Genomic DNA, 10,446 nt, shown 5'->3' with positions numbered 1-10,446 from the left:
AGCAGGAACAATGGACAGACATATGTCGCCCCCTCTGAGGACTAGATTTGTAGAAAACAGCTGGGATGCCTGCCAACAGTGAAATTTCCAGCTGCCAGACACATGCCAGCAGCCAGCGGACATCACTAGATAGTGCATTTTATACTCCCTGCATCAACCATGTAAGCTACCACACCAGATGAAACACATCAGCTGGTCACAAATCTTGGTGACCCAGTGGCAAATGGACTACATCAGTCCCTTTCCACTCTCAGAGGGAGTGAGTTATGCTTTTCCTGCCATGGATGCACCTACAAGACTGTTGTTAGCATGGGGAAGGCAAACCAGAAGACCACCATCAGATGTTTGGAAAAAATGAGCACTTTGTAATGGCATCCCAACACAGGTAGACAGTGTTTGGGGGATCCCTTTCCCTGGGCAGAAAGCTCAATCCTGGACCATGGATCAAAACATTGTGTAGGTGTTACATCTGTCCTACAATCCCACAGGAGCAGGCCTTACTGAAAAGATGAATGGTTTGTTAAAGAAACAGCTAAAAGATCAGAAGAGGTCCTTGCCACAGTAGACTAACAAACTCTACCAAGCTTTAACTGGCTTGGATGCAATGCCAAGGGTTGCAGCTCCAGCTCCTATTGAAATGTAATGGCAAGACTGATGAAGGCTCTTTGAGAATACAAATAAAGGACCAGCTGCTTTACAGCCTAAAGGGGAGGAATAATAATAATTTGTTGTTGCCTATAACTCAGACCATACAAATGGGGAAAAATGAGTTCCTTTAGCCTTATTGCTGGGCTATGAAACGATGCTGGTTGGTATCTTAAGTCCATGGAGAGTATAATTCACCCATAATATTGTAATTTAACACACAAAAAAAATGCCTGTTAAAATTTTTATTACCGATGCAGTAGTGGCACAGTGGCAGAATTCTCACCTGCCAGGGACCCAGGTTCGGTTCCCAGTGCCTGTTATGTATTAAAAAAAAAAATTTATCACCAATCCAGAACCTCCTATTCCCATGGGATGTTTATGTATAATTATGTGGACCCTCTGTATACCTGGACTAATGATTAATATCACGGTGGAGGACTCTCAAGACTTTCAGGAGGGTGTTGAAAATAGATGGTAATTAGTATTTTAAAACTTTACCTTATGTGTGAGACTAAAGAAAAAATCTTTATTTGATAAAAAATTTATATTTTGACTAGTGCATTTCCTAATATAATTTATGTGGACAGCCTAATTGATCACCATAGTACATGGAACCTTGAGTAAGGCATGGGATTTTGGAGATTTGTCCAGAGTGATGCCCCAATAAATCCCAGAGTGATTTAAACTGTGAATAAAAAAGTATTTGCAAAGTCCCCTTGGGAAAATGGTGAGAAAGGGGGAAAATTCAACTTCACCAAGAGGAGAATATATGATATTCTCACAAGTAATGGGGAAAACCAAAGCAATAGGCTGATAGGCTGAGACCCCAATCTTGGGGTTTGTTCATATGAAACTTATCCCCATAAAGGATAGGCCTACTTAAAATTAGACTTAACGGTCATCCCCTAGCGAACCTCTTTTGTTGCTCAGATGTGGCCTCTCTCTTTCAACCAACACGACAAGCAAACTCACTGCCCTCCCCCTCTCTATGTGGGACATAACTCCCAGGAGTGTGGACCTTCCTGGCAATGTGGGACAGAAATCCAAGAATGAGCTAGGACTCAGCATCAAGGAATTGAGAAAACCTTCTCTACCAAAAGGGGGAAGAGTGAAATGAGACAAAATAAAGTGTCAATGGCTGAGAGATTCCAAACAGAGTTGAGAGGTTATCCTGGAGGTTATTCTTACACATTAACTAGATATCACTTTTTTTTAAGGTATAATGGAGAGGCTGGAGGGAACTGCCTGAAAATGTAGAGTTGTGTTTCAGTAGCCATGTTTCTTGAAGATGATTGTATAATGATATAGCTTTCGCAATATGACTGTGTGATTGTGAAAACTTTGTGTCTGGTGCTTCTTTTATCTATCTTATCGACAGATGAGTAAAATATATGGATTAAAAATTTTAAAATAATAGGGGGAACAAATGTTAAAATAAATTTAGTGTATTGAAATGCTAGTGATCAGTGAAAGGGAGGGGTAAGGGGTATGGTATGTATAAATATTTTTCTGTTTTCTTTTTGTTTCTTTTTCTGAATTGATGCCAATGTTCTAAGAAATGATCATGTTGATGAATGTACAACTGTGATGATATTGTGAGCTACTGATTGTATATGAAGAGTGGAATGAGCATATGATAAAAATGTTTGTACTTATATGTTGGTATGTTTATAAATAAATAGATAAATAAATAAATAAATAAATAAATAGAAGCCTTGCAGGGAGAAAATATCTGCTCTTTAATACCTCCCCATAATGTCCCTCTGCCTGGTACCTTGTCATCAACCAATGGAACTCTAGCATGTACATTGTTGTATCAGCAGGAATTACCCCTCATTGTTCTCCATAAACATCTTTCTTTTTGCCCATAGCTCTCTAGCACACACCTTCATACAGTGGGCTTTAGTGGTAACTCATGTCCACAATCAATTCCAATGTTGGATTTCATGGACTTGCCGTATTCAGGTACTACTGTCCTCTCTTGTGACCTCTGCAAATTGTGCTGCATGGAGCACTCTCCTGGCCTGGCAGAATTCAGTGCATTGGAAATTACCTTTTGCCTAAATGATGTAATTCCCTTTTTTGGCCACAGCAGCATCTCTTTGTAGGGTTGTTACCTCCGTGTGGGAGCTCCTAGTGATCTGTGTGAATTACACTGTTGTGAAATAGTATAATACATCTGTCCCATAGCCAACATAGTCTGCTGTGTGGGGTTGGATTGTGGGGACCCAGGAACAGAATTCCCCTCCGTCGGGAGAGCAGGTCATTTCATGGAGCCGCCTAAATAACTGGGACAGACATTAAAGGTCATCAAACCTCCTCAGGGGAAAAGAATGTACAAATGGTATCATAAACAAGGCATTGAAACTCCCTTCCCTTGATCACTATTGATAACAAACTCCAAACCTCTGTGTCAAAGACTCTGCCAAAGCTATGTTCTCACACCCTTGCCCCAAATCCTTATGATCCCCTATAATCTCTGCTCCCTTTGCGGAGCACTATCTTCCATTTTCCACAGCCAAGGTAAAAGAATTCCATAGGTAATCTGCAGCCACCATGAGAGATCCTCTCCTGTTGGTAAGTCCCAATTAAAATTCATGCCTAACTTAAAAAAAAAAAAATCCTGCTGGTATAGAAAGGAAGTTCTTGCTGGAATATTAGATGATGACCCACAAGCCTTCCTCCATCCCATTCCCCCATACCACTCCCACTGTGGGTTTGGATATGCAGCAGAAAGTATGAAAGCATGTTTGGGGCTGGTGGTAGTTTATCAATATTCACATCAAGCAAACTTCCTGGAGGACAACCAACATAGTAGCTCTTACGCATATTTTAAAAGCTTGCCAAGGCTCACCTTTTATGCAGGAGACCCAGTTTAATTCCTGGTCCATGCACCCAAACAAAAAAAAAGCTTGCCAAGGTAAAAGAATTCCATAAATAATCTTCTTTCAAATCCAAATACTAGTTAAAAAAAAAAAAGCCCTACTTTATTATTATTTAATATTTATGAAGCATCAAGTTATGAAAATGGGGAAAGAGTATTGTTCACTCATTTCATCATCTCCTTCTGCTAAAGAACAGAGGGAATCATATTCCAAAGAAAAGAATGGGGTAAATGAAAAAGAGAGGTTATGGACTCAGTATCAGCACTAGAAAAATCTAATCTGACTCCTAGACTGCCAGGCTCTCAATTCCAGGGACCTTTTCATTGGTTGATGCTGCCTATGGGCTGAACAAATTATAGAAATGAGAACAACAGCTGTATAAGCTGATGCAGACACACCAAGCCCCAAAATCACATGCAGAGAAATGAATCTTTGAATCATCTTTGCAACGATATATCATGTATGGATGACTATGCCATTATGCCATTTATAAGGATGGTGCCTCTCATTCTATCACAGTCTTAGGATTTCAAAAATACATCAACACTTCATACTCACTTCCTTTCTTCAAATACCTATTTACAGAATATATATATATATATATTTTTTTTTTTAATGTGCAGGCACTGGGAATCAAACCCGGGTCTGTGGCATGGCAGGTGAGAACTCTGTCACTGCACCATATTGCCTGCCCTAAATATATTTTTAATTAGAGAAGTTGAGAGTTTACCAAACAATCTTGCATAAAATACAAGATTTCCGTATACCACCCTGTTATTAACACCTTGCCTGGTGTATTAGTGTAGTGTACTTGCTACAATTAATGAAAGTACATTTTGAGGGGGGAATTTGGAAGATGTTTAATTCTTGACATTAATATTTGTGAAAAGCTGTGGTCACCTTTTCTACATTTTCTCCACAAGTGACATGCATTTAGGAGTGGGGGAATTTTGATGATTGTTTCACCTAACAGTGATAAGAACTCTTAAAAATGTGAGAAATATTTAATAACATATTTTAAGTGTCCACTTAACAGATAACATGACTCATCTATAGCTTTCAGCCAAAATGTAGAAGGGAGTACATCTGAATTTTAATGCTTGATTTTAAGTTTCTGCCACTGTCCTAATGAAAGTAATACAACTGCTTGTTTATTTACCAAATCATCACCATTTCCTTCAGTTCTCAAGGAAAATCCAAAATAAGAAATGCCACTCCTTTCTTCCTCTCAGATCTCTCTAGGAGATAGACCAAAATTCTAAGTTATCCAAGCAGCAGCAGCTTGTTTTATCAAAATTCCTAAAGCTGCAGGAGACCTGACTTGGGAAATGTCCCTTCAGAAATCAGAAACACCGAACAGCAGTTCAAAATCAGAGTCTTTTTTCTATACCCCTCTGGGCCCTGTTTTGCACCAACTATCACGGCAAATGATTTTCTGGGGGCCTATACTTGACAACATATGCTTAAAGACCCTCTTCGGGAGATTTCTCTAACCGAATGGAAACTCTTCTCTAAAACGTCGGCACGTTCTGTGAACCTAAAGAGAACACAGTGTGTTTCTAATGCCTTTAAGTTACTGTTCAAATTGCAAGTTCCTATTGGGAGAGGAAAAAAAGTGCATTAAAATAACTCAAAATTCTCTTATTGGCAATTTAAAATGTAAAGTATTTCATTTTAAAACTTCTAAAATTTGAAAACAAGATGCCCTAGGTTAAATGATAATGTCTTCCAAAGTTGAATGTGCTCATTTGGAACTCAGTTTTTCTGCTTGAATTGCAAAAGCAGCTTTCTAGAACTCCTAGGTGGGAACATTACAATTTTGATGACCTGTGATTAGATGACTGAGCAATCTCAGTTGGTAACTTTCCTTTTTCTGTTTGCCTTGGTGTACAGGCTTTTAAAATCCTAGAATAAAAAGATGCATCTGCCAGCCTTACACCAACATTTTCATTCCAAATGTCCCCCGAAAGGCACAGACCATACACTGGAAGCCATCATCAACCTTCCCACTTTCATGTACTTGAGAAGATTGGTGTAGAAACCACTCACCATCTGTGTCTGTTCACCAATAGGAAAAAGACCTGATTATCACTCAGCTACCAGCACCTTCTAATTATTTGATTAGTTCACTCAGGTGACGTGATCTGCACTAGGAACTTGGTTTTACCCAGTACAGGAAGCTGCTTTCTCACCCGGGTATCTTTCTATTATCGCCGGGATTTTGGTAGGATGCCGTTCTCATTGGGTATCTTCTATTCTTTGTTGGAAGATGGGGTGCTGCTGGAAGGTCTTCTCAGACCACATGATGGGCAGCGGAAGTACATTTTTATAATTGTACTGCTAACCATAGTCCATGGTTTATCTTAGGGTTCGCTATTTGTGTTGCACTGTTCCATGGATTAAAAGATTTTTTTAAATTTTTATTCTAGTAACATCTATTCAAACTAAAATTTCCCCTTTAACCACATTCAAAGATGCAAGTCAGCACTGTTAAATACGTGCACAATGTTGTGCTATCATCACCACCATTCATTACCAAAACCTTTCCATCATCCCAAATAGAAACCCTGTACCCTTTTTTAATGCAATTTTATTAAGATATATTCACACACCATACAAACAATCTGATGTATACAATCACTGGCTCACATATCCTCACATGGTTGTGCATACATCTCCACGATTAATTTTAGAACATTTTCACTACTCCAGAAAAGAAATAAAGATAGAAAGGAAACCCCAAATCCTCCCATCCCCTTATCCTCCCTTATTATTGACCCATGGTATTGGTGTGCTATTTGTTACTATTGATGAAAGGATATTAAAATATTACTGCTAACTATAGTCCACAGTTTGTGATAGGTACATTTTTCCCATATACATCTCTATGATTAACTCCTGCAATTAGTGTCATACATTCGTTCTAGTTCATGAAAGAACTTTTTAATATTTATACAGCTATTCGAAGACATTGTCCACCACAAGATTCACTGTGTTATATACATTCCCATGCTTTGATCTCCAACTTTCCTTTTGATGACATACATTCCTTTAAATTTCCCCTTTCCCCCACATTTACACACCATTCATTACAATTAATTAGTCTCACAATTAATATGCTACCATTGGAAATGCTGTACCTTTTACACACCTGCTTTCTTTCTTTCTTTGACTCTCCATGCCAGCTATATCACAACCATAGTTTGTAAGTTTCAGAAGTAATTGGCAGGTTATTCTGTGAGCAACAGTAAACCACTGCAATCTTTGCCTGAATCTGATTTTTAATAAATAGCATAGAGGGATTGCGATTGTTTTAATTGTTTTCCTCTGTACTGGCAAACATATCATTGGCAGTAAGGGCTAGCCTTGCAGTATTATTGGAAATTTAATGTATGGCATGAACTGTGTGCAAAATTCCCTCATTTCCAATCTGGTACATTGTGTTAACCTTCAGAATTACAAACTCAGTGTGAGCCTGGATAGATATTCTCCTACCTCCTTCATTGCCAGGGAGATGCAAGAACAAAATACTCAGGTGACAGCTGGTGGAACAACAAATGGCAATTCTCTGGCATCATGTCAAAAATGATAACATGCGGCTGTGTCAGGAAAAAGAAGAAAAAACCTGAATAACTAAAATATGTGTGTGGGGGGGAATGTATCTCTTCCCATGTAGTCACATTTCTGAACAGGTATTATTTTGCCACATAATTCTGATGGGAAAAAAATTGGTTACTCTTTAGGAAAAAGAGAGAAATGTAGGTGTTGATATGAGATCATGGTAGGGGGGTGAGTTTTGTCATCCCAAAACTTTTGCCATCCCAGGATTTGCCAGCGCATTCACTTCTTGGATGAAACACCAGCTTTGTACAGCTGCTGGTGGGGCCACACCCCAGTCCTTTAAAGAACCAAAGCAGCCCCTGCAGGCGACCTGAGGCCAGCCTCTTTGGCAAGCTCAGCTTGGCAAGAAACAAAATTGACTGGCACGTTTCCTGTTGGAAACATTAAAGTTGCTGTAAAACCCAGGGTGGAGGTGATTCTTAGGCACATACCCTGTTCCTGCAAAGTAATACAGGATGGTGACACTTAACTACATGGTCGTTCTGTCATTTGATAAACTTCTCTGCAACTGTGTGAAGTAGATTGAATAATGTCCCCCCCACAAAAGATGTGGCCAAGTTCTCACCCCAGTTCCCTGTGAAAGGGATCTTATATGGAAATAGGGTCTTTGCAAGTGTAACTAAGCTAAGGATCTCAGGAGATCATGCTGCATTGAGCGTCCACCCTCAATCCAATGGCTGGGGTCAGTATAAGAACTCTTTGTGACAACAGAGGTGGAGAGTGAAGTGATGCTTCCACGAGCCAAAGAATGCCAGCACCACCAGCATCTGGGAGAGAAGTTGGAAACACATTCTCCCTTGGAGCCTCGAGAAGGAACTAACCCAGATGACACCTTGATTTTGCACTTCTGACCTCCAGAACTGTGAGAGATAAATTTCTGCTGTTTTACACTACCCTGGTTGATGGTCACTAGATACAATAGCCTTAGGAAATAAACACAGTATGATTCTAAAGATTCAGATTTCTTTTTCAATATTTAGTCCATAAAGTTATACAATACTCATACTTGGAAACTATCTAAAGTAGTAATGAAAAAATGAGTCTGTATCTCACCAATGAGAAATTAGTAAGGTGTCATCATTCTCTGATTCATGAAAGCAACATTCATCAGAAAATAATTTAAGCGAGCAGGGCTGCTGGCACAGCACCATCACTGCAGCCGCACTGTGCCCAGCACATATGTGAACAGTCAGATACCCGTGTCCCTCTCACATCTATTACATCAGCATGACGGAAGCACCATCTACCCCACAGCTCATAGTGAGGATAAATGTCAGAAAACCCTATGTGACTTAAGAGGAGTCTTCATAGCTGACAAGGAGGAGGAGAAGGTGGAGGATCTTATTATCAATATCCCCAAAACACTGTTATACTCTGTTACTGAGAAATAATCTCCTGGGTAAAGAAGGTCTGGCAAGAAACAAGAAATAAGAAAATTGCGCAGTGACGCATTACGCATATTCCAAGATCAAGTTCTCCTGTTTTCCGCATTGGTATTCTACCTCTCCATCTCCAGGGTTTTATTGCACCATCTTCAAAGACCTTGTGGGAGGTAGCCTTCAAGAAGTCCCCAAAGTTTCTCAACTCCTAGTATGCACAATTTTGTGGAACCATTTTGTACCAGGACTGGTCTGTGTGCAGAAAGGAGGCTACAACCCTGTCCCAGATTAGGTTAACAAGACTGTGGCTTCCATCTTGACAGCTGTCTCCCTCAGCTGCTTACTCTCTTTTCTCTGTATCACTCACTCTGGAGGAAGCCAGCTTCTGTGTGGAGAGGACATTCCAGGCAGCCCGTGGAGGGGCCCACACAGTGAAGAATGGAGACCTCCAGCCAACAGCTGGTGGGGAACTGAGGCCTGCAGACTCCAGGGGAGTGAGCTAAGAAGGGACGCTCCAGCACCAGTTGGGCCTTGAGCTGAGTGCAATTTCTTAGGAGACCCTGAGCTGGAACCACCCCCCTCTGCTACTCCTTGCTTTCTCACCCTCAGAAACCATCAGAAATAATAACTATTTATTGTTTTAAGCAGCTAAGTTTGGGAGTAATTTGTTATGCAGTATTGGGTAACTAATAGTCAGTGAAATGACCCACTCTTGTAAGGAATGCTATACAATAGGAAAAAAAACAAAATAGTAATCTCTGAGACCTGAAAGCTACCATTAAACTTAAACAATATTCAGACAGGGGTGGAATGGAAGAAAATAAGCAAAAACAAGGAAAAAGAGAAGAAAAGGAAAAGATGGAATATAAGAGAAAGGGAAAAAAGAAAATCAAAGTAGAGAAAGAAAAGCACACACAGAGGTTTTAGGCTATGAAGTACAGTTTTGTTTGGAAAGTTCCACCCACAGACCACTCACAACCCTGTGTGTGAAAGATTTCCTTGATAAATGGGGTGAAATATTTTTTTAACTGAGGGACTTCTCAGAGCCTTAAACATGGTCATGCACACTGTGAATCTCCATGTGGGAGAGGCAGCATTCCCCACTTGTTTCCCCACACACCATTTTTCAAAGGTGCATCTGACAAAATGGAATGATTCATAACCAGTCCGGAAATTGTTGGTCAAGAGAAGGTTGCCAATAACTCCTGCCCAGCCTTGAATTTGTTGCTGTAACTATTCTCATTCTGGTTTTCTTACCCTTCATGCAGAAATTTTCCATTCAGAAGTTGACCTTGATTCTGGTGCTACCATTCAGGAATTAAGCCACCTGCCTGTCTTTCTCTCTCTAACAAGTTCTAGAAATTGGCCCCATCTCCAGACTGACTCCTGCCTCAGCAAAGAGCATTAAACAGGTTTACCTGCTCCATCAAAGATCTTCTTTTTGCTAATGTTTCCCATCTGGCTACTTTGCCTGACATTGTAATCAAACATTGCCCCCACTTTGTGAATCAATGGACCACCTTGTGTATACTTTAAGATCTTGCATGTTGGCCGGTTCCTTCTCTCATGGTTGATATCTGACCTTCAGTACCACTGTGTTCTCTGATTTCATACTGCTCCTCTGGATTTAGACTCAAGCTATATCCAAGAGTCTGAGCTTTCCTAGAAAGTGTCTGATGCCCAGGCCTTCTTTTCCTTTCTAACTTTGTAGTAACAGCTTGTATAATCTACCCTTCAAGATTTTTCAAGTAAACCTAAATTCCATTATTGTCCATCCTGTAACTCTGAGAGGGCTCAGCAAGGCCTGCCTGTCAGATGGTTTGCCAAGACCAACACATTCTCAGGGAAACAACCTTTGTGGCAAGACTCTGGAGTCTTGTTCGAGTTAGAAGAGTCTTAGGTGGTGAGCAGGT

At 40.2% G+C, this 10,446-nt stretch overlaps 1 pseudogene; it reads right to left on the bottom strand.

Annotated features, from left to right (window-relative positions):
• Nucleotides 1-5,466: 5,466 nt before the first annotated feature.
• Nucleotides 5,467-5,837, bottom strand: LOC143646117 (microtubule-associated protein 1 light chain 3 beta 2 pseudogene; annotated as a pseudogene).
• Between the last annotated feature and the right edge of the window lie 4,609 nt (nucleotides 5,838-10,446).

This window comes from Tamandua tetradactyla, chromosome 9, assembly GCF_023851605.1.
Source record: "Tamandua tetradactyla isolate mTamTet1 chromosome 9, mTamTet1.pri, whole genome shotgun sequence".
Classification (NCBI taxonomy): Eukaryota; Metazoa; Chordata; class Mammalia; order Pilosa; family Myrmecophagidae; genus Tamandua; species Tamandua tetradactyla.
This window is presented reverse-complemented; position numbering and strand designations above follow the sequence as displayed.